Source organism: Dendropsophus ebraccatus, chromosome 2 (assembly GCF_027789765.1).
Source record: "Dendropsophus ebraccatus isolate aDenEbr1 chromosome 2, aDenEbr1.pat, whole genome shotgun sequence".
Lineage (NCBI taxonomy): Eukaryota > Metazoa > Chordata > Amphibia > Anura > Hylidae > Dendropsophus > Dendropsophus ebraccatus.
Window position 1 is genome coordinate 131,133,441 of NC_091455.1, and position 24,513 is coordinate 131,157,953.

A 24,513-nucleotide genomic window follows, 5' to 3' on the forward strand; every position below is an offset into this window, starting at 1 on the left:
AGATTATCGTCCGTAGCGGCCGATATCGGCCGAATACGAACGATAATAGTTCCGTGGAATAGGGCCTTAAGTTTTCTGTTTCATTGACAAGAATAGTGCTGCATGCAGTTGAAATTAAATTGCTATGCCAGTAAGTTGGTTGCAGTAGAGCGGCCCAGCCAGGGGTGTGGTGGATCCGTGCACTGGAGGCAGTAGTCCTCCCCCTGCAGCACAAGACCACTTTTATTAGCGCTGCGATTCAAATTGAAACAATGCCGAGGATTAAGGTAAGAAACTTACCTTAATCCTCAGCGCCCCGTGTGCTGTAGAGACATATCAGCAGGTTAGATTAGTCTATCCATCCTTCTTACTACTACTATTATTGTTATTAATATTAGTTTTTTTTTGCTTCCTAGTAAGGGGAATTGAGATGAGGGGAAAGAACAGTGCTGACTAACAGTTAACAGATGGAAAGGCATTGATAATTCATTAGTAAACTGCTTTTTTTTTTTTAAACTGTTACACGTAAAAATAGATGAGTGATGAGATCTACCTTAACCATCTAGATATTCTGTATGACTGCTCTCTACTCATAATCTAATCCCAGATGAACCTGCCCATGATGACCACTACCACGCCTATGCCATATTATTGTTACTAATGAACGCTAACCCCGGCATGTGCAGGAGTCTTCATTACTAAATATGACACTGAGGTGTCTCTTCATAATGTTTGTTTTGGCTCTGCTTCTGAGTATGGTTATAAATTCCTAGTATCCATTACATATTTGTTGTATAGCACTAACATTTGCTGCAGCTCTGTAAAGGGAATGTAATCCATTACTTTAGGCCCTGCTTCAGGTCTTCTTTGAGAACAGCTACTGACCACACTTTGCTTCAGTCAATGATTGGATGACTGTCTCGGAAGTGGCCGTAGGGATCTGATCGATCATTGCTGTAATAAGTATACTGCAATGATCTCTATGGGATAAAGTATAGAGTGTAAAAAAAAAAAAAAGTGTTTTTATTAATAAAAAATCCCCACCCCTAATAAAAGTTTGAATCACCCCCCTTTTCCCATTTTATAAATAAGAATGAATGAATAAATAAACAAATATATTTGGTACCGCCATGTGCATAATCGTCCAAGCTATTAAGTTATCACATTCCTGATCTGGCACGATAAACAGAGTAAGTGCAAAAAAAAAGCCCAAGTGCAAAATTGTGCATTTTTTGTCACATCAAATCCAGAAAAATTGTAATAAAAAGTGATCAAAAAGTCGCATATAAGCAAGCAAGGTACCGATAGATAGAAAGAAAACATCATGGCGCAAAAAAGACACCTCACACAGCCCCATAGACCAAACGATAAAAGCGTTATAAGTATGGAAATAGAGCAATTATAAACACATTTAGTTTTTTTTAAGGTTTTAATTTTTTTAAAGACCTCAGATGAAATAAGTCAGTTAAATTACATATTGTTGTACTCATAACGACTTGAGGAACATATATAACATGTAAGTTTTACCATAGGGCGAATGGAGTAAACACGAAACCCTCAAAATGAAAACAAAATGTTTTTCTTATTTTATTTTATTTTTTTTTTATTTCACTGTGCATATAAGGTCTTTCTTGTTTCACAGCATACTTTATGGAAAAATTAGGTCTGTCATTAAGTACAATTAGTGGTGCAAAAAAATAAGGGCTCATGTGGGACATGTAGGTGAAAAAATGCAAGTGCTATGGCCTTTTAAACACGAGGAGGAAAAAAAGAAAACGCAAAAACGAAAATTAGCCTGATCCTGAAGGGGTTAAAGAGCCTTTGTATTGTAACACACTTATGAGATTATGTAGGACTTGCAAGTGCTGAGTCAGGACAAGCAGAAATGTCAGAAGGGAAGTGGCTGTACATTTACAACATATACTGTAGTAGTCTACAAATGGGCAGAGATGCGAGTCGCCTTGTACAATAGTTGCACAAGGAATTTTATAGTCCGAACCATAAATGTTTATGAAAGCAGGTTCCCAAGATAACTATGTAATGAGTATCTGAACATCGGAGGATAGAAACAACGCTGCTCTTGTCTGCAAGTTTTCTGGTATTGCAGTTTAGCCTCATTCAAGTGATGTAATACAGTATTTATATCACCTCGAGATTAGGAAGAGTTCTGATTAGGGCTCATGTTTTCATTCAGATTTCTTGTAGCTGGCTTGAGACATGAGCCTTCCATCTGCGATCCATCTGTAGGCCTTAACTCATGCTGCTGTACAGCTTTCTCCAGTTTCTGAGGAGTTGGAACATTGATACATACATGCAAACAAACAGCGTTCTGTAGAACATCAGGTTCAGTGCAGAGTTAATTGGAGTTGTAGATGTTTATTCATGAACATCCTGGGAATCAGCTGGAATATTGTGGTGGCATTGGCAGGCTATATGATTGAGGATTACAGGGATTGTTAGCAGGCGCAGATGTTTTCTGCTGTTTTTGCTATAGTCTTGATAGGCATTATGAAGCCCACCTTGTGGTAAATATTGCAAATATTTGCATGTCATTTGTAAAAATGTGAGTATGCATATACAATATTTCTATCTAGTAATGTATTTCTTATGCATGCTTATATTAGCGTCTTATATACACACAGCTGTATTAATACAGTGTTTTGTAAGGAGCCCAGATAGAGCACCTGTAGAAGTGCATGGGACCTTCCTCTGTATTTTATGCAAAAACACAATGGGTTTACTTTAATGAGATTCCATACTGATCTGTCAGGAAAAAATGGCACATTCCATCAGTTCAGAATGTACACAGCTACATCCTTAGAGGTGTGTGCAGCTCTGTACTTGCCGCATTCAATGGTACACTGGCACAGATAACCTGTAGCAATCTTGTGTTGTGTCACAAATAAGCTGGTGTGTATATCACATTGCTGACTGTCATTTCAGTGAAGGCACGGGTAATGGGATGTTCCATTCAGACCGTACTAGAACAAACACATGCACCAACACACATTTGTCTTTCCATTTGCAGGCTATGCTCTTGCTACTTTTAAGTTAAGAATACTTCATGAGGTGTATTTGAAGATTGTTTTTTTTATTTTATTTTATTTTTTTTAAAGGCTGAAAATGCTAATGTCAAGTCTGGCCTGTTCCATTTAAGCCAATTGAATTTTTCTGCCGCCTTTGGCAAGGGTATGAAGAGAGAAAATACAGGGACAGTCAGACAAATAAATCTTGCGCACAGTAAGGCTCCACCCCCATTTGCACAATGTTGTACCCCCTTCCTGCCCACCTAACACGATGTGGGGCTTTGTTTAAAAATGTGACTTTTCAACTGTCTGCCTAGTGCAGGCCTTGATAAATGTCACCCATAGACCCATACACATGCACCACTCTTCCTGGCTACAGCGCTTGAATAAGTTTAGGCTGTGCACATCATCAGCAGTGTGGGAACTGGAGGCCGATATAATATTATTCTAAAGGAGGAGGAACCAATGAGGAGGCGTGACTGATTGCGGCACAGCCGGAGAGCCGCAACTCCTCTTTGACACTTGGTCACACTTAGATTACATGTTTATGTTATTAGGGTGCTGTGACCTGTATAACACTGTCAGCAACTTGGGTTGGGTCTGAGTGCTAAGAAATTTCCTTTAAAACATTACTGTCATTTTTGGTAACTGAGTTACTGATGGCACTGGCTTGTTACTGGAAAACATCTGCTTCATGGAAGTTGTCTATGGTTATTGACTAGTTTAACATCAAAGAGAGCAAAAGCAAATGGAGGTTGCTCTGCAGGTCAGAAGATGAACAGGTCAGATGGCGTCCATTATTAAGCTTGTCAGTTGAGCAAGAAAAAATATATACACTGCTCAAAAAAAATAAAGGGAACACCTAAACAACACAATATAACTCAAAGTAAATCAAACTGTCCACTTAGGAAGCAATACTGATTGACAATTAATTTCCCATGCTGTTGTGCAAATGATATAGACAACAGGTCAAAATTATTTGCAATTAGCAAGACAGACTCAATAAAGGAGTGATTCTGCAGGTGGGGACCATAGACCACTTCTCAGTACCTATGCTTTCAGCTGATGTTTTGGTCACTTTTGAATGTTGGTGGTGGCTTCACACTCGTGGTAGAATGAGACACACTCTACAACCCAAACAAGTGGCTCAGGTAGTGCAGCTCATCCAGGATGTCACATCAATTTGAGCTGTGGCAAGAAGGTATGCTGTGTCTGTCAGCATAGTGTCCAGAGGCTGGAGACACTACCAGGAGACAGGCCAGTACACCAGGAGATGTGGTGGAGGGCAAGAACCTAGCAGCAGAACCGCTACCTTCGCCTTTGTGCAAGGAGGAACAGGAGGAGCACTGCCAGAGCCCTGCAAAATAACCTCCATCAGGCCACAAATGTGCATGTGTCTGCACAAGCGGTTAGAAACAGACTCCATGAGGATGGTATGCGGGCCTGACGTCCACAGATGGGGGTTGTGCTCACGGCCCAACACCATGCAAGATGCTCGGCATGTGCCAGAGAACACCAGGGTTGCCAAAGTCGCCATTGGCGCCCTGTGTTTTTCACAGATGAAAGCAGGTTCACACTGAGCTCATGGGACAGATGTGACTAAGTCTGGAGATGCCATGGAGAGCGATCTGCTCCCTGCAATCAGTTTGGCAGTGGGTCAGTAATGATGTGGGGTGACATTTCTTTGGAGGCCCTCCATGTGCTTGCCAAAGGTAGCCTGACTGCCATTAGGTAATGAGATGAGATCCTCAGACCCCTTGTAAGGCCATATGCTGGTGCGGTTGGCCCTGTGTTCCTCCTAATGCAGGACAATGCTAGACCTCATGTGGCTGGAGTGTGTCAGCAGTTCCTGCAAGATGAAGGCATTGAACCTATGGACTGGCCACCCATTCCCCAGACCTCAACAGAAGTATTTCCAGGCATTGTAGGGAGGACATACAGGCACGTGGAGGCCACACACAATACTGAGCCTCATTTTGACTTGTTGTTTAAGACCCGCTGCGGATCCCTGCTCGGTAAACCCTATGGGCAGACAAACACACATTACAAAGTTATACAACAATATAATATTGAATGGCCCCCTTCCCTGTGTCCCTCCACCCCCGGAAGTGTGGTGCAGTATACTCACCAGATTGTATAAAGTAAGTGGAATCAGCACTCACCTAGCATATAGATTAAGCTCAGTTTATTTTCATGTCCACGGGTAGCGGGGAGGGAGGACAGCAGGTGCTAGATGTGCACTCATCACCAGATTACTGTTGACCCCGGCCGTCATCTTGGGTCGACCGATGTCATCTTCGGGAGGGTGGCCGGAGCGCTCCAGCCGTCTCTCATGCCAGCCCCCTCTGCTGCATCATCAGCTGCTCAGCCGCGATTGACTGAGCATAACTGTGCTTAGCCAATTGCGGCTGAGCAGCTGATGACGTGGCAGAGGGGGCCGGCTGGAGCGGTCCAGCCTCCCTTCCGAAGGTGACGTCGTACGACCAAAGATGGCGGCCGGGGTCGACGGTAATCTGGTGAGTATACCGCACCACACTTCCGGGGGTGGGGGGACACTGGGAAGGGGGCCATTTACTTACATAACACACATTAGAAGGTTGTATAACTTTGTAATGTGTTATTTAGTAAATAATTTTTAAACGCCACACTACCCCTTTAATGTGTTTGTTTAAAGGGGAACTGTGTTGAAAATATTTTTCTTTTAAATCAACTGGTTTCAAAAAGGACATACAGCAGCCTTCCAGCTGCTATATGTTCTGCTGGAAATGATATTTTCTTTCCATTCTGACACAGTGCTCTCAACTGTTTTGAGACTGGAACTGTCCGGAGCAGGATAAGTTTTCTATGGGAGTTTGCTACTACTCTGCAGAGAAGTCTGGAACAAGTTTAGAGCTGGCCACCCCAAACTAAGGGCCCTATTACACCAAAAGATGTCTGACAGAATATCTTACAGATTTTTTTCAGCCAAAGGCAGGAACGGACTGTAAACAGGGTACAGGTTGTAAAGATAAGACTGAGATTTCTCCTCTTTTCAAATCCATTCCTGGCTTTGGCTGAAAAAAATCTGTAAAATAATCTGTCAGACATCTTTTGGTGTAATAGTGCCTTAAGTCAAAGAAGAAGGTCCTTGTTGAGAGATGTGACTAAGAAACCAATGACTAAGCTTCTCCGTTCATTCTTTGGACGGAGGAAGGAATCTGCCCGTACATAGAATGGAGTCTATGACACGGGCGGAGACGTGAGCTGGGAGTTCCGCGACGGAGGTTCCGTCTGAATTCCTCAGTGTGCACATACCCTTAGGCTTAATAGCAGAGGGACTATAAAGAAGCCCCTCCTAAGCAAAAGACACATGGAAGCCTGCCTGAGAAACCTAAAAAAGTACATAAAGGACTCTTGTAAAAAAACTCTGGTCTGGTCTGGTAAGACTAAACTTTTTGCCCTAAAATCTAGGTATCGTGTGTAGAAAACCAGGCACTGGTAATCACCTGCACAATACACTAGGCACACAGTCAAGAAAACACAGGGCCAACTGTATGAATGCCTTCAAGTTGCTCTGACAATGAATGTTTTTGAGAGATCTGAAAATTGATCTCCACATCCAACCTGGCAGAGTTTGAGAGGATAAGCAGAGAAAAATGGCAGAAAATCTCCACATCCAGGTGTGCTAACATTGTGCTAGCATATCCTAAAACAGTGATGGCTAACCTTGACACTCCAGCTGTTGCAAAACTACAACTCCCATCATGCCTGGACAGCCAAAGCCATATCTTTAGTTCAGGCATGATGGGAATTGTAATAGTTGGAATTGTAATTTGCAACAGCTGGAGTGTCAAGGTTCCCAATCACTGTCCTAAAAATAAAGGAGGCTGTAATCGCTGCCAAAGGTGCTTCAACAAAGTACAGTTGTAGTAACGAGTAAGGGGTCTGATTATGTCAGTAATAATTAAGTTTTCTGTTTTTACTTTGTTTCTGGGGTACTGGAAGCAGAATGATGTCTTTTTATCATGACTCTGAAGCCCTAAAGCACGCAGTATCAAAATCATTCAGATGAAATCACTACGTGTGAAGGGAATGTTCATAAAGGACTGAAATGCTTCAGAATTTGACTTCCATAATGAGGTTAAAATGTCACTATCATTTGGATAAACTTTTAACATGTCAAAAGTTTTTATCATTCCGCTTGTTCAGACCCTGACCGATTGTGAGAATGAACCAGGAAAGGACGACACTCTCGGCTCTCTGTCACGCCATGTGTTGGGCTCCTAATGTAAATTTACGGAGTCTGACTCTTTCACTGACAGAGCAGGGCAGAGCAAAGCATGCTGCAGCACGGTCCTCTTCCATCATGTTCAAACGATTAGTATGGGTCTGAACATGGGTCGGCATTCCGAAAGATGAAATTTTGCTCTGGTCAAGAAGGTCCATAACACCCTTGGTTATGAAAGGGTTGTTAAGTTAGTTGATAATCTGAAACAATGACGTAACAAATTTGCAAAAATAGAAGAAATAGCTTTCCATAGCCCTCATGTCTCATCTTAGCGTTTCGAGGGGAGAGGAGAAAGTTCACATTGCAGTAGTGACAGTTAAGGTGTGCAAGGGTAGGCTTGACCTTTGTATGTGTCACTGTGTTAATGAATAATATTTTTTTCAATGTCGACAACAATAGTACCAGTATGGAAAATGGTACCTGGCTCGTGCGCTAGTGTGGACAGTCAGCACATTTTCTGTTGACTTGTGCTCCCTCATGCATAGCAGTTAGATCTGTCTGCTGTTGTAGAATAACCATTGAAGCTGCTGGAATCTGAGAAATGAATTCTTGTAGATGTGGTAGATGTCGATTGTATATAAGCAGAATTGTTAGCCTATATGTTGTCCTGTATAAGGGTAGCCTATTACAACAACAGGTCTAGAAGCCTAGTAGCCAAGTCATGAGAGAGAATTTTTTTTTTTTGTGTACTAAGATATATAATGGAGTTCTCGTTATGAGTCTTATATATTTATAATGCTGTCTCCTCCTTCCCTAGCTCTATTTTGACTACTTAGAGGTGCAGCCTGGCTTGTAGCTGCGATACATAATAATAATAGACGCCAACAGATTCCACAGCACTTTACAATTCTGGGGTACATACATTAGACAAAAATCAGACATTACAGAGATATACATATAATTATACATACATGAGGAGTGAGGGACCTGCTCGCATGCATGAGCTTACACACTATTAGGAGGGGGTGCGAGCCAAAATGGAAGAGGGGCAAAGTCCTTCCTTTTTAGCATGGTCCGGCCATCTTTATCAATAGGGCAGTGCAGTTAAAGGTGGGTAAACCAGTCACCAACCAATGCCTGCCTGCTACAGGTCTAAGTGCTTGAATGAATGGCGTATGTATTTGGGGGAGGGGTGGGGGGGCAATTTAGGGAAGGTGGTAAGCCTGTTTGAACAGATGTGTTTTGAGGGCACGTTTGAAGCTTTGGGTATTGGTGGTGAGTCTGACAGTCTTGGGTAATGTATTCCATAGAACTAGTGCAGCTCGGGTGAAGTCCTGGAGACGGGAGTGAGAGGTGCGGATTAAGGTGGTTACATATGAAGCCAACAGTGGGATACTTATGCAGCAAATTTTAGTTTGCCACTTTGGCGGCCTACATACTGCCTAGGAGGCTATCATAAAACAGACTGGTTTTGGTTTGGAGGTAAACCATGCTGAATTTAATCTCACTACTAGTAAAGGAATATTTCAGAATTGGGGTATGATCCCACACGGATATTGCATGTGGATAAAACCATACTCGCATACAGTGGGCTATAAGAGTTAGATTTTGCTGATAAGTGCATAATTACCAGGAAAATCATGCAGCTATTTGTCCCCCACAAATGGGCTTGGTGTTATCAACATGTGGCTTCACCCCGATACCTAGGAGCTTATTGCATTTTCCTCATACTGTGCTACAAATAGGCAGCACAGTATATGATCATAACCTTAAGGGTATTTTAATGTAAGTTTTTTGATTAGATTGTATTTTTACACACACTTATAGTGGTAGGGTTACCACCTGTTCTGTAGATTTAACCTTTTATATACCGCATGACACATTCTAACCTATTGGCGGGCACATGAACTGATCTTTTACAGTAGGTTTTTCAGCTATTAAATCTTTTGATTTGGTTTATGTTTCTGCAAAGTGTTAACCTTTTCTGGATGCTTTGTCTTGGCTTGGAATTGTTGTCTCACAGACAGCAGGTGCTATGGAATCTTATAAGTGGATTTTCCATCTGACTTGCTTCCATCTGAGAGATTAATGTGTCAGGATTAAGTTTTCCAAGTAACAAATACTTTCCGTAGGTTTGATGGATGCATTTCATCGATCACTTAAAAATAAAAGATGAAAACAATATTGATTGCAGAATTTGTAAGAGAAGAAAATGAAAAAGAAAATGTAAATACAGTGGTGCCTTGGATTACGAGCATAATTTGTTCCGGGACGGCGCTTGTAATCCAAATCCACTCTTATACCAAAGCAAATTTTCCCATAAGAAATAATTGAAATGCAGACAATTGGTTCCACACCCCAAAAATAATGATTTTTTATTCTGAATAACATGTAAAACAAATGAAACAAACATTCAGAAACAGCTGAATATGTGATATTATAGGTTACTGTACAGTAATGGAGAGGATGGGAAACACAAGGGCTGACATAGACTGCAGGAAGTATGAAGGAATGAGCAGGGCAGATGTGGACACATACATGCAGCATCTCTGTCTGGGGAGAGAGGGGTTACAGCTATGGAGAGATTACCCCCACAGCCCTGTCCCCTAATGCAAGCCCCAGCCTGAAGTGGATCTGCTATGATTTGGAAGATGAGGGAGACTTCCTGGGTCAGAGTACAGGGCTGTAGACCCTGCTATGCAGACCATGCCCCTCCCCCACTCGCCATCCCACCCAGTAAAGGGAGCTCTTTAACCAAAGCAATGTTCTTAAACCAAGTCACAGTTTTTAGGGAGCTCTTAAACCAAAACACTCTTAAACCAAGGTACCACTGTACTAACCTAAAACAAACTATATCAATTTTGTATTGCTGTAATTGCACTTACCCACAGAATACAGAGAACCGCTCACTTTCACTCTAATTTGCATGGTGTAAGAACAAAATCACCCAAAGTTTGCACTCACATGTTTGGCACTCATATTGAAAATTAATGTAGTGGTGGTCAAGTCTGACCACTGTCCCTCCAATCTGAGTCTTGTTCTTGAGACTAGAGACTATGGTCTGTGATGATAAAACCCCTTTAAAGAGAACCAATCACGGGCGAAAATGATTTTTTTTTTTTATTCCCTAATTAGATGTAAATCCTAATTTTAACAATATTTGTAAATATAATTAATTAATTTTAAAGCTGCGTTTTTTAAATATTTCTGTTTTACTTTCCTGCCTCGCGCCGGCTCTTTTCAAAAGAGCCGGCGCGAGACAGGAAACTCCCGTCATGCAGAGCGGCAGCAAGGCCGGTGGGGGCCCGCCATCTTGTTGACGTCACTTGCGTTCCACCGCTGGAACGCAAGTCACGTCTTCAAGATGGCGCCCCCCCCCCCCGGCCTAGCTACACCAAACAAGCGGATTAGGTAAAGTATAAGACTGTAAAGGCAGTCTGTATCTTCATGAAGTCTATTTATGAAGATACAGACTGCCTTTGCAGTCTGTATCTTATGCCTTACCTACTACTCTGTGCCGGTGCAGCAGGGCCGGCGCCGCCATCTTGATTACGTCTTTGCGTTCCACCGCTGGAACGCAAGTTACGTCATCAAGATGGCGGCGCCGGCCTTGCTGCACAGAACAGAGGATTAGGTAAAGTAGAAGATACAGACTGTAAAGACAGTCTGTATCTTCATAAATAGACTTCATGAAGATACAGACTGCCTTTACAGTCTGTATCTTCTACTTTACTTACTCTGTTCTGTGCAGCAAGGCCGGCGCCGCCATCTTGATGACGTAACTTGCGTTCCAGCGGTGGAACGCAAAGACGTAATGAAGATGGCGGCGCCCGGCCCTGCTGCACCGGCACGAAGTAGTAGGTAAGGCATAAGATACAGACTGCAAAGGCAGTCTGTATCTTCATAAATAGACTTCATGAAGATACAGACTGCCTTTACAGTCTGTATCTTCTACTTTACCTAATCCTCTGTTTCTGTGTAAGCAAGGCCAGGCGTCGCCATCTTGATGACGCAACTTGCGTTCCAACGGTGGAACGTAAATGACGTCATCAAGATGGCGGCGCCCGGCCTTGCTTACACAGATACGAAAGAGTAGGTAAGGCATAAGATACAGACTGCAAAGGCAGTCTGTATCTTCCTAGATAGACTTAGGGAAAGATATACTTTAATATTAGGGACAGTGAAATTTAGATGATAGGTTCTCTTTAAAGAGGCCCTCTCTGCTCCTAAGGGTCCATTTACACAGAAAGATTATCTGACAGATTATCTGCCAAAGATTTGAAGCCAAAGCCAGGAATGGATTTGAAGCCAAAGCCAGGAATGGATTTGAAAATAGGAAAAATCTCAGGTTTTCCTTTATGACCTGATCTCAGTTTATAATCGGTTTCTGGCTTTGGCTTCAAATCTTGCAGATAACCTGGCAGATAATCTTTCTGTGTAAATGGTCTCTAAGGCATGTTTGATTTATTTTAACCCCTTAACGACATCGGGCGTAAGTATACGCCCCCGCAGGGTGGGCTTTAACGCAAACGGGCATATACTTACGCCCGATGTTTCCCCGATCGCTGTGTGTTCACACACAGCGGTCGGGGAAGATGGCCTGCTATAATGTATAGCAGGCCATCTCTGCTCGTCGGCACGGGGGGTGATTAACCCCTCCCGTGCCGACGATCGCTGCTATATGCTGATCAATACAGATCAGCATATAGCAGCTAAAAACAATTTTCCGGGTCATTGGTGACCCGGAAAGCAATGGCGATTGGTGCTGACCGAGATAGCACCAAGCACCAATCGCCATTAGTGTCCCCAAGAAAGATGGCGCCGATGCCACCCCCACGATCGCCGTGATAGGCCGGCCAGTACCGGCCTGCCCATCATGGCGATCAAACTGTAAAAAAACAGTTTTGTCGGGTTCTGCACCCCTCAGCTAGGTAGCTGAGGGTGCAGAACAGGTGTGTGTGGTTCAGGTGTACCATACTCACCTGATCTGGGCATCCGGAGCGAAGATCTGCGGTCCGCGCTGTCCTCGCGTCTTCTTCGCTTCACTTCCGATTTCGGTCGTCCAGCATCGGAAATCTTTGGAAACGCTCAGGTTCGGCGGGTCTCGGCAATCTTCGGCGCGTTCATTCTTTAGACAGAGGGCAGAATCTGCCCATGCATATAATGGAGTGTGACACGAGCGGAGACGCGCGCCTCCATCAGTCCGCCGGCGGGTGCCAGCTGCGGAATGCACAAAGGTTTATCCTTCGCCATTCCGCAGTGTGCACGTACCCTTAGAGTGTATGAAGGAAGGGACACCCAAATCCAGCCACCAGTTCCCCCCCCCCCCCCCATCCTCCGAGTTAGTGGGGAGATCATTCGGGAACTGATCTTCCCACTGCTGGATAAAGGTTACCACCTGTACGGGGATAACTTTTATACCAGCACCCCCTCTTCCGGTCCGTCGCTGCCCGAGCTACTGTAGCTTGCGGCACGATCCGAAAATATCAGAAGCAGTAATAGAGCACTAATATTTAGCAGCCATGGAGCGGACCCAGCGCTTCTGGATATGAAGGACCCCGTATCGCACCAGGGCAACATTTTCCAGGTGACGTCCCCCACACTGGAGAAAGGGAGACGCCAGAAGAAGTGCAGAGTGTGGCGTAACAGGGGGATCAGGAAGGACACCATTTTCCAGTGTGACACCTGTCCTGATCCCCCCGGCCTCTGCATACTGGATCGCTTCAAGGCACACCACACGTCACTGGGGTTCTACATTATCTAAATTCTGTCCCTTATTCCTATTTCAGGGGTCACGTTGATCCAGGGATTATTCTAATTGCCATTATGGAGTCAGGAAGGAATTTTTTCCCAGTGATGAGGCTACTGTCGTCTGCCTCACGAGGGTTTTTTGCCTTCCTCTGGATCAACACAGGTTGAATTTGATAGACACCTGTCGTTTTCAACCTTATAAACTAATAATTGGCCTAATACCCCCAAATAAATTAGAATTGTCCCTTTTCCCCAGCTAAATAGATATGGCCGCCATTCCCATTAGAGGATACCATGATGCAATTACAAAGCCTCTCTGCGGCCAGGACAGTAGAAACCCCCCACAAGTGACCCCATTCTGGAAACTACACCCCATAAGGAATCTAACGAGGGGGGCAGTGGGGATATGGCCCCCTGGTGACGGCCACATTTAGGCCGTGAAAATGAAAAAATTGTATTTTTTATTTTCATGGCACATGTTCCACTTATGTGCCCGTCACCAGTGGGGTCCATATGCTCACTGTACCCCTTGTTGGATTCCTTATGGGGTGTAGTTTCCATAATGGGGTCACTTGTGGGGGGTTTCTACTGTCCTGGCAGCACAGGAGCTTTTTAATTGCGACATGGCCTCCATCCTCCATTCCAGCCTCTAAATGGCGCTCTGTCCCTTTGGTGGCTTGCCCTCTGCCCATATCGCACATTATGTCCACATGTGGGGTATTTTCGTACTCAGGGGAAATTACCCTACACGTTTTGTGTTCACTTTCTTTTTTAACCCCTTGTGGAAAAGGAAAAAATCAAGGCTAGACCAACATTTAGTGTAAAAAATGTTTAATTTTTACACTAAATCATTGACCTTGTCTTGATTTTTTTCATTTTCACAAGGGGTTAAAAGATAAAAAAAAAACACTAAATGTGTAGAGCAATTTCCCCTGAGTACGGAAATACCCGACATGTGGACATAAAGCGCCATGCGGTTGCAGGGTAAGCCTCCAAAGGGAAGGAGCGCCATTTGGCTTTTTGAGGCTGGATTTGGCTGGAATGGATTTCGAGGGGCCCTGTTGCATTTAAAAGGCCCCTGTGTTGCCAAAACAGTTGAACCCCCCCCCCCCCCCCACAAGTGACCCCATTATGGAAACTACACCCCTCAGGGAATGTAACAAGGGGTGTAGTGAGCATATGGACCCCACTGGTGACGGGCACAAATGTGGAACAATATGGCGTGAAAATGAAATATTACATTTTTTACACTATAATGTTGGTTTAGCCTTGAATTTTTCATTTTCACAAGGGTTAAAAGAGAAAAAAACACACAATGTGTACAGCAATTCCCCCTGGGTCCGTAAATACCCCACATGCGGACTTTAAGCGCCATGTGGGCGCAGGGCAAGCCTCCGAAGAGAAAGAGCGCAGGCTGGATTTTGCAGGCTGGATGTGGCCAGAATGGATGATGAACGCCATGTCGCATTTACAGAGCCCTCGTGCTGCCAAAACACTGGAAACCACCCACAAGTGACCACATTCTGGAAACTACACCCCTCAAGGAATCTAACAAGGGGTGCAGTGAGGATATGGACCCCTTGATGACGGCCACATTTGTGCCGTAAAAAGTGAAAAAATGACATTTTTCCCTTTCACGTCACATTGTTCCACATTTGTGCCCGTCACCAGTGGGGTCCATATGCTTACTGAACCCCTTGTTAGATTCCTTGAGGGGTGTAGTTTCCAGAATGGGGTCACTTGTGGGGGGTTTCCAGTGTTTTGGCAGCACGAGGTCTCTGTAAATGCGACATGGCCCTTGAAATCCATTCCAGTAAAATCCAGCTTGCAAAGGCCAATTGGCGCTCCTTCCCTTTGGAGGCTCGTCCTGCGCCCGCTTGGCACTTTTATGTCCACATGTGGGGTATTTCTGTACTCGGGAGAAACTGCGCTACATGTTTGGTGTTTTTTTTTTTCTTTTCTTTTATCCCCTTGTAAAAATGAAAAATGAAGGCTAGAACAACATTTTAGTGTAAAAAATAGAATTTTTCCTTTTTTACACCACATTGTTCTGAAAATCTGCGAAGCACCTGTGGGGTCCAGATGCTCATCGCACCCCTTGTTACATTCCTTGAGGGGTGCAGTTTTCTAAACGGTGTCACTTTAGGGGTGTTTTTTTAGGTTTTGGCACCCCAGAGCTTCTGCCAACCTGAAGTGGTACGGTCAAAAATGACCAAATATAACGGAGGCGTTGAAATTCACTAGGCGCTCCCTTATATCTGAGGCTTGTGGTTGCGTCAAATAGCGCAATAGGGCCACATATGGGGTTATCTATAAACTGCAGAAACGGGGCAATAAATATTGGGGTGCATTTCTCTGGTAATAGGTTTATCATTATGAAAGATATTGAATTACAATAAAATCTCTGCACAGAAAATAAAAATTTTCAAATTTCTTACACACTTCGCTTTTATTTCTGTGACTCCCCTAAAGGGTTAAAAAACTTTCTGGATGTGCTTTTGCAGAGTTTGGGGGGTGCAGTTTCTGAAATGGGATGCTTTGTTGGGCTTTCTAACATACAGGCCCCTCAAATACACTTTGAACCTGAACAGGTCCCTAAAAATATCTGATTTTGAAATTTTACAGACAATTTGGAAAATTGCTGCTAATGTTTTAAGCTTCCTATTGTCTTAAAAAAATGAAATATAGTTTAATAAATGCCGCCAACATAAAGTAGACATGTTGCTAATGCTATTTAATATATAATTTATGTGGCATAACCATTTTCTGTATAAGCAGAAAGGTTTCAAAGTTGGAAAAATGCATTTTTTCACAATTTTTTACGTTATTTTGGTGTTTTTCATAAAGATTCGTTATGAGTATCCACTCCATTTTACCAGAAATGTAAAGTACAATATGTCACGAGAAAACAATCTCAGAATCAGCCGGATAGGTAAAAGCATACCGAAGTTATTAATGAATAAAGTGACACTGGTCATATTCATAAAATTTGTCTCTGTCCTTAAGGCCATTTCAGGCTCTGTCCTTAAGGGGTTAATAATTAAAAAAAAAAAAAAAAAAATTGTTGGGCAATCATGTGTTTTATGCCTTTTTCCTGTTTTTCCTCTTGAAAATTTGTGAATAGTTTAACAGATGGATACCACCACTTTCTTTGTCAAAGGGATCTGTCCCTAAACAGTCTGACAGTATTAGACTGTGAGCAAGGGGAATGGTACCAACCAGTTGTACTTTTATTCATACATGTCCAGGAAGTGTAAGTGTTCAGACTATGGAATTAGCGCGGATAAAATCCGACGGATTCCGTTGTCTGTATGCTCTCACGGCCCCGCGCCTCTCTGCCCGTGCCATAGACACCATTCTATGCACGAGCAGATTCTGCATTCTGCCGAAAGAATTGAGACGTCATTTCTTTAGACGGATAGCGGAATCAGCAGGCTTATAGAATGGTGGCTATGGAGCCGGCGGAAAGGCGCGCGGCTGTGAGCGCATACAGACAACGGAATCCGTCGGATTTTATCCGCCCTAACAGAGGAATGGGAGAATACAGAGGTACTGTAAATAAAAAAAGAAATTGCTAAGCTATACAAGGCGACAAGTCCTTCTGAACTGGAAGTCACAGAAATGTGAAGTTACTTACTTTTTCCATTTACAGTTTTCTAAACCTCTCTAAGAATCATTTGATGGTTTAAGCCCCACCTTGATGCTTCTTTTTCATATAGCTTTTTTTTTTTTTTTTTTACATTTTTAACATTTGTAATTTTAAATAATCTACTCGTATCTTTTGATGTGTCTTCTTGGCTCTGAGTCACAATGTAGAACATTATCTATAAATAATTAACTGTGTGAACTTATTAACAGAGTGACCGTAGACAGTACAGTTATTCTTTAAGTCTGTGTAGTTAATGCCTTGCGCCTTGTGGGTGTGTCAGGACATTTGGATTGGGACATTTGGATTGTCTGCCCTTATTACAGTGTTGTTTTGTGTGAGATACTATTAGCAGAAGTTGATGGTATAGTTTGCTTTTTCACATAGGAGGCTAAAATAGCATTTCAGGCTTGCTGTATTTGGCAAGATTCACACACACACTGGATCCGCAGCGAAATCTGCTCTGGATGCCTTGCTTGTCATTTTTAATGAGATTATATACCCTTAAAGGGAATGACATCCCACTGTGAGTATGTAAGTGACAGCCCCCCTAACACCCCCCCCCCCCCCCCCCCCCCCCCACACACACACACACACCTTAAAGGGAACCAATCAGCTGGAGCAATGTATAAAGCTCCTGCAGCAGCCGCGGCAAATACCCTGAAGACTTTTATTCCCCCGGCTCGTGACAGACACAGGCGGGGAATTAGTCATCTGAGCGGCTCCCTGTCCGTGTCTAGTCGCCGCGCTATGCCTGTCAGCGTGCTCCGCAGGAATGATTGACAGGCAGAGAGGTCCGTTACTGGCCTCTTTGCCTGTCAATCATCTGGCCGAGCGCGCTGACAGGCAGAGCGGGGTGACTGGACATGGGCGGGTAGCCGTCCAGATGACTACTTTCCCACCCGTGTCTATCACGAGCTGGGGGAATAAAAGTCATTTTTTCCTGGTATTAAGCTCCTGCAGCAGCTGCGGCTGGTACGTGCCACGGCTGCTGCAGGAGCATAATACATTGCTCCAGGGAACCATATTGGCCCAACTGGGCTGATTGGTTCCCTTTAAGGGGGCTGTTGCTTACATACTCACAGCGGGATGTCAATTTGCAGCCTCAACTCTGCTGCGGATCAGGTATGTGTGTTTCTACCCTTAGGCCATGTTCCCACAGCGTGAGGCATCGGCCGTTCCATGACAAGGAACAGCTGGTGTTAGAGAAGATCATCCCGGCCGGTACTGCAGTACAGATGATTTTTTACTGCCACTTTTCTTCTGGCACTGCATAGAAATAGTAATTAATTAATTAGACGCTCGGCTGCTCGGGAGAGCTTCGGGCATCCCCGACGCAGTCAGTGTACGTCACACTGGCTGCGCCGGGAATGGGAGCGGAGATAAAGACGCGCAGAGGCCGGGAACGGGCCCAGGTGAGTTAACTGTTTTTTTTTTTTAAATGGTCGCCCCATATGGTGTGGATGTGGGCCATTTTTGAGTGACCATACCCGGCGTATAAGACAACCCCCGACTTCTGCCATGATTTTTTGGGGTTAAAAAGTAGTCTTATACGCCGGAAAATACAGTATTACGTAGAGATGAGCGAACCTCAAGCAGGCTCGAGTCCATCCGAACCCGATCGTTCGGCATTTGATTAGCGGGGGCTGCTGAAGTTGGATAAAGCCCTAAGGCTATGTGGAAAACATGGATATAGTCATTGGCTGTATCCATGTTTTCCAGACAACCTTAGAGCTTTATCCAAGTTCAGCAGCCACCGCTAATCAAATGCCGAACGATCACGTTCGGATGGACTCGAGCATGCTCGAGGTTCGCTCATCTCTACGGGAAATGCTTATAAAGTGCTTTTTTGCCTGCACTTACTGCACCAAGGCTCAGTGTCCCTCCAGTGCCTTGTGTCCCTCAGTGTCCCTCTCCTCTCCAGCAGCCACAGCCCGCACAGCTCTGGGAGTCGGGTTGTGACATCACCATGTTATCCAGGAAGTGAAACCTGCATGCAGTAGTAAGTGCAGGGAAACAAGCACTTTATGTGCATTTCCTGTAATAAGTGTATATTGATGATTTGTCTAACTTTCGCCGGACTTCACCTTTAATTATCTTTCTGTTTGCAGGCACATGTGCTTCTGCAGTTCCTTATTCCTGGTTGTGGTTGCTTAGAAACACAATCTTATGACCTACGAGTCATCCGTATTTGTTTACGGAAATATGGATGCCAAACAGGTTACAATCCGTAAAAAAATAGCGGATCCTATTGATTTCTATGAGAGGATCCGTAAAAAAATATGGGTCCGCACTTGGACTTTTTTTTTTTTTTCAGCATTGGTTTGCATCCTTGTAATCTACTGATAGTGTGAATGAATAGCCCAATAAACATGAATGTGCACTAACTCGAATACGGAAATACAGATCCATAAATTACGGGACTTGTGAATAAGGCCTATTACTGTCATTTGAATTAACTCTTGCACAGACGTGTCAACTTTTAAGTACACCCCTAAGCTGATGAAGGCCATGCTTGGCCGAAACACGTCCTTGTACCATATGTTTGCTACAGTACAATAAAGAAGCATAATTTACTTGGTGAGTGCCGGACTCTTCCTAATATCTGGACTTTTAAGATGAGTCTGGGTGACCACCCCCTGCTGCCTACTCAAACCAACTCACTGCAGGAGATATCATACAAAGATTTGAACGGAAAGGAGTCAGTCCCTGTAATGACTCAGATTGGGTGGCCAGCCAGGAAGTGGGTACAAATCTATAACTTATGATTGGAGGGGCCTCTGCATCGGAGCCCGTTTGATTTTCACTTTTGACATGTGTAACATACAAAAGGTTAGGGGAAATGGCTGTAAAACCTTGAACACTTTATTCCTTGATCCTGATAGATTTCACATTCTGATAGATTTCAAAATTATTTGCCATTAAATGGCGGCCATCCACTAAATTTCATCAGTGTGTAAACATTGCATTTCTGTGTGTTCAATCCACTCTTGGTTTTGTTGCAAAAATACTGTGTGGGAACATAGCCTATGCCTTGTTCTTTTTTGTGTGTGCGGGTGGGATTGGCAGTGTCGTCTCTGATCCTCTGTGCTGCTTAGCATCATTTAAAGGGGTTATCCAGCGCTACGGAAACATGGCTACTTTTCCCCCTCTCGTCTCCAGTTCAGGTGTGGTTTGCAATTAAGCTCCATTTACTTCAATGGAACTGAGTTTGAAGCCCCACCCAATCTGGAGACAAGAGAGGGGGAAACGTGACCATGTTTTTGTAGCGCTGGATGACCCATTTAATTGTGTTACTGCATCATTTTTGTGAATACGCTGCTGTACTGCAATGACACTCCAACATGTGTGAACATAGTCCTAATTTCACTGCAGACTTCTGCACAATCAGTGAAGTTGCAGCAGCTGCTTCTGTCACTCCTTGCCTGCTCAGGTGAAGGCTGGTGAGGCTGGTCAGAGATGGTCAATCACACAGGTGGGGTGGGTGATTCAGCCAAATCTTCTGTGAGATCAGAGATGATACGTTGACACAGAGAAGAGAAGCTGTGGGGTTAATACAAGTGTTTTGTAGTCCTATTTTCCATTTCCTGTCAGCAGTGAAAAGCCACTGAAGTGAGGACTGTTGGTAATAACATTATATTAGAAAGTTATAGATCTTTGGGTTAGTCTAATTTAAATACAATTTTCTCATACTGGAGTATCCCTTTAAGGTACTCTTCATGCAAAAAGTCACTTTCATGCTGCCTGAGCCACAAGTCACTGGGGTGGACCGAACTGGCCTTTACCTGCCTCCCGAGAATTGTTTCTTTGATATACCCAAACGATGAGATCTATCAAGGCCGTTGGGGTGAGGAGAAGCTGCTATGAACAGGCTCGGTGAGTTTTGGTTCAGGCAGCATGAAATTGATGATGAGTACTTCTGGAACTGATTCAAAAGGATATTATCAAATTCTGTTTATTATGTTTTTACCACTTACCAATTTTATGACCACTTTGGTTGTGTTGATCACGTAGTTACAACTCAGGCTGATAGACTGAATTTAAGTTTCTCAGGGTGCAGCTATAAATCGGGCCTTTTAATCTTGAATGTGAAGAGCAGTAATTTAAAGCATGAGCTTTCATTCAGAACTGCCCTGTAAAGTGCAATGCTGCCTTTTTTTTGCATAAAATTAATGTGAATGTTTTTTTGAACTTTCTCTACTGAATTAATTGGGATATGGTAGACTTAGGCCCCCTTCACACGTCCGGAAAAACCACCCGGATTTCCTATCAGGAATTCCGGACGCATAGACTTTCATTGGACACGGACACCCTTCCGGAATTTTCCGGAAGGGTGTTCGTTCCGGAAAATAGGACCGGATTTTTTAGAACCGGTCCTATTTTCGTCCGGAAATCCGGCCCGGACGCCCCCATAGTAGTCTATGGGAGCGCCCGGGCCCCGGACGCTTTCCTGATGCACATCAGGAAAGCGTCCGGAGTTCCACTCACCCGGACCACCTTCCGCCTCTGCCCTGGCCTCCTGCTGCCTCTTAGTCCGCCGCCTTGTCTGCAGGTACCGCACCGGACCACATCACCCGCCTGTGGCCATCCAGGTTGCAGAAGTACAACTCCCATCATGTCCTGCAACCTGGGTGACGACAGACTGCAGAAGTACAACTTCCATCATGACCTGTCAGCGGGCATGATGGGAGTTGTAATTCTGCAAGCTGTGACCATCCAGTTTGCAAAAATACATGTCCTATTTTTCTTCTCATCAGGAAATCCTGAAGGTTTTTCCTGATGGTTTCCTGAAGGTAAAAACGGATTACTGTCAGGAAATCCTGATATTTTCCTGATGACATTTAAGGCCTCCTGATCAGGATTTCCTGACAGTAAAAACTGACACGGACGTGTGAATGGGGCCTTAGGTAAAACCATGTATTTTTTTTTGTGTTTTTTTTCTCCATGTGAACAAGCTTAAAGGATGGATTTATAATTTTTCGTGCCCAACTAACTTTTCATCTGTATGTGTGTTTATCACCTAATAGCCATAATAAATTAATTAAAAAGCGTCTGCCCTTGGTGAATGTCTGTCTGTGTTCTGTAACCCCCACCCACCCCTAGTGATTATTAGAACAAAGGGACCATGGCAGTCCTGTGTCTTCTGACTCACAGATCTTAGGTTCCCTAAGGCTAATGTTAGAATCTCATAAAATTATACAATTATCCTGGAACATTGAAATTGTCACAAAACACTAAAAATAATCAATTTTCCCTCTCTCTTTGCCCTTTTTTGTCTCACTGTAAAGACCCTATTACATGGGGCGATGTGGAGAGCAAGCGACCGCGACTTGTCAGGTCAGTGCTCGCTTAAAGGGGTTGTCCAGCTAAAATCATTTTCTTTCAAATCAACTGGTGTCAGAAAGTTATATAGATATGTAATTTACTTTTATTTAAAAATCTCAAGTTGTCCCATACTCATCAGCTGCTGTATGTCCTGCAGTATATGTTTTATTTTCAGTCTGATACGGTCCTCTCTGCTGTCATCTCTGGCCGAGACAGGAACTGTCCAGAGCAGGAGAGGTTTTATATGGGGATTCTAATAGAAAACCTCTCCTACTCTGGAGAGTTTCTGTCTCAGACAGAGATGTCAGCAGAGAGTACTGTCACTAAAAATAAAACAACACTTCCTGCATGACATACAGCAGCTGATAAGTATGGAAAGATTCAAGATTTTTAAATAGAAGTAAATTACAAATCTATATTACTTCTGACACCAGTTGATTTGAAAGAAAAAGATTTTCTCTGGTCAACCCCTTTAAGCCTCTATTACACAGGGCGATGGAGAGGAGAAAACGAGTGCTGTCAGCAATCGCTTGCTCTTCATCCCCTGCTTACTGCTGGCGCTATTACACACACTGGCAGCAATCTGTTAAGAGCAGGGCGGGCTGCCCTGGTGATCGCTAGATCTTCCTGGCAACCAATAGAGGATAGCAGCGGTCTGCTGCCGCCGCTCCTGTTTCACAGGGCTGTGGCAGCAGATTGTTGCTATCTTAGTCGCTTGTCTTTCAACATCGTTCAAGTCGGCTGATCATTGTCTTCTATTGCACGAGCTGATAATCTTAGCGCCAGCAACGAGCGGGTAAGAGCCGGGGGAGCTGCGTGGGGCTGCTTGGGTGATCGCTAGATCGTCCGGGCAGCCCATAGAACAGTGATGGCTAAACTTGACTTGCAAAACTACAATTCCCATCTCGATACCAGAATTTTGAGTTCGATACCAATACCAACTTTAAAGGAACATAGATTACCCAATCTATGTTCCTTTAATTTTATTACTTTAAAAATAAAGTTTACATCATTTGCAATAAATAAATGGGCTTAAAAAATTGCCTTTTTCTGATTCCTAACACTTTATCTTTTAGCCTGTATGGCTGGGGGTGAGTTTTTTTTTTGTTTGTTTTTTTGCGCCGTGATATTTAGTACCATGTTTTTGTGTGGTACTGAATTTGGTGGTTTCGGCATTTGCTTTGTTTACCGTGCGTGATCGGGAAAGTATGGACAGTAACACTTCAGCTGTCAGGAGGAGGATAGGGGCTATAGTCATGTAACACACACCAGCTTTCAGGGGGATGATGGGGGCTGTAGTCATGTAACACACACCAGCAGTCATGTAACACACACCAGCTGTCAGGGGGATGATGGAGATTGTAGTCATGGAACACTTCAGCTATCAGGGGGATGATGGGGGCTGTAGTCATGTAACACACCAGCTATCAGGGGGACGATGGGGGCTGTAGTCATGTAACACACACCAGCTATCTGGGGAATGATGGGCGCTGTAGTCATGTTACACACACACCAGCTATCAGGGGGATGATGGGGGCTGTATTCATGTAACACACACACACACCAGCTATTTGGGGAATGATGGGGCTGTAGTCATGTAACACACACACTCCAGCTATCAGGGGAATGATGGGGGAGGTTCCTGCTGTCAGGGCAGGGTGACCTGGATTTTGGTGGCAGGGTATCCTGCAGGCTACAGCCCCCTCCCCCCCCCCCCCCTCCCTCCTCAGTGGGAGTCAGGCCAACACCCTCTTCACCCCTCTCATATAGCTGATGTTTGCAACCGGAGTGTCCTGCAGGCCCCGGCCTGTCGCCCCTTTCTCACAGTGCTGTGGAGCCAGATGTAGTGACCACATCTTCTCCCCGCCTCCAGCCTTCTCCTCCGGTCTCCTCTTAAGGACTGCGTCCTCCACTCTCCCCCTGCAGCCACGACCCTGCTCAGACCTTTGCACTAAAAGGATAAATGACTGTAGCCAGGATCGCGGGCCGCAGTAGTTAGTAGCTGGGGTCTGCTGCATATGGAGCTGGCTCAGGAGGAGGGTAATGCCGTTGTCAGTATGACAGCGGCATGTATACAGTTAAATAGCCGGCACATGCGATCGCTGTGTGCCGGCTATTTGAGGTTAGCGCCACTATAGTGGAGAGAGGGAGGGTGGTTGGACAGAGGAGGTGACACCAGGGGGACACGCAGAAAGCATGGCAGGCACTCAGCTTGTTGCCCACCATGTCTTCTGCTGTATACTCTATGATAAGCCGTGCTGCTGCGCAGCTTAACATAAAGTATCGAATACCAGGAAATCCTGGTATCAAACCGAAAATATGCACCGAAAATCGATGATGGAATCGATTTTTCGGTGCATCCTGCATCCCTAGCCTGGACAACCAAAGATATGGCTTTGGCTGTCCAGGTATCATGGGAATTGTAGTTTTGCAACAGCTGAAGTGTCAAGGTTAGCCATCACTGCCATAGAAGATAGGCAGTCTGCTGCCGCTGCTCTTATTACGTGGAGCGACGACAGCATATCGCTGCTATCCTTATCGTTGGTCATTCAACATGTTCAAAGACGTTGAAAGACAAC

General features: G+C 44.2%; 1 protein-coding gene across 2 annotated transcripts in view; it reads left to right on the forward strand.

The window, feature by feature from the left end:
- Positions 1-24,513, forward strand: part of DNAJC13 (DnaJ heat shock protein family (Hsp40) member C13) — a 147,842-nt gene that overhangs the window by 19,102 nt on the left and 104,227 nt on the right. The window lies entirely within an intron of this gene.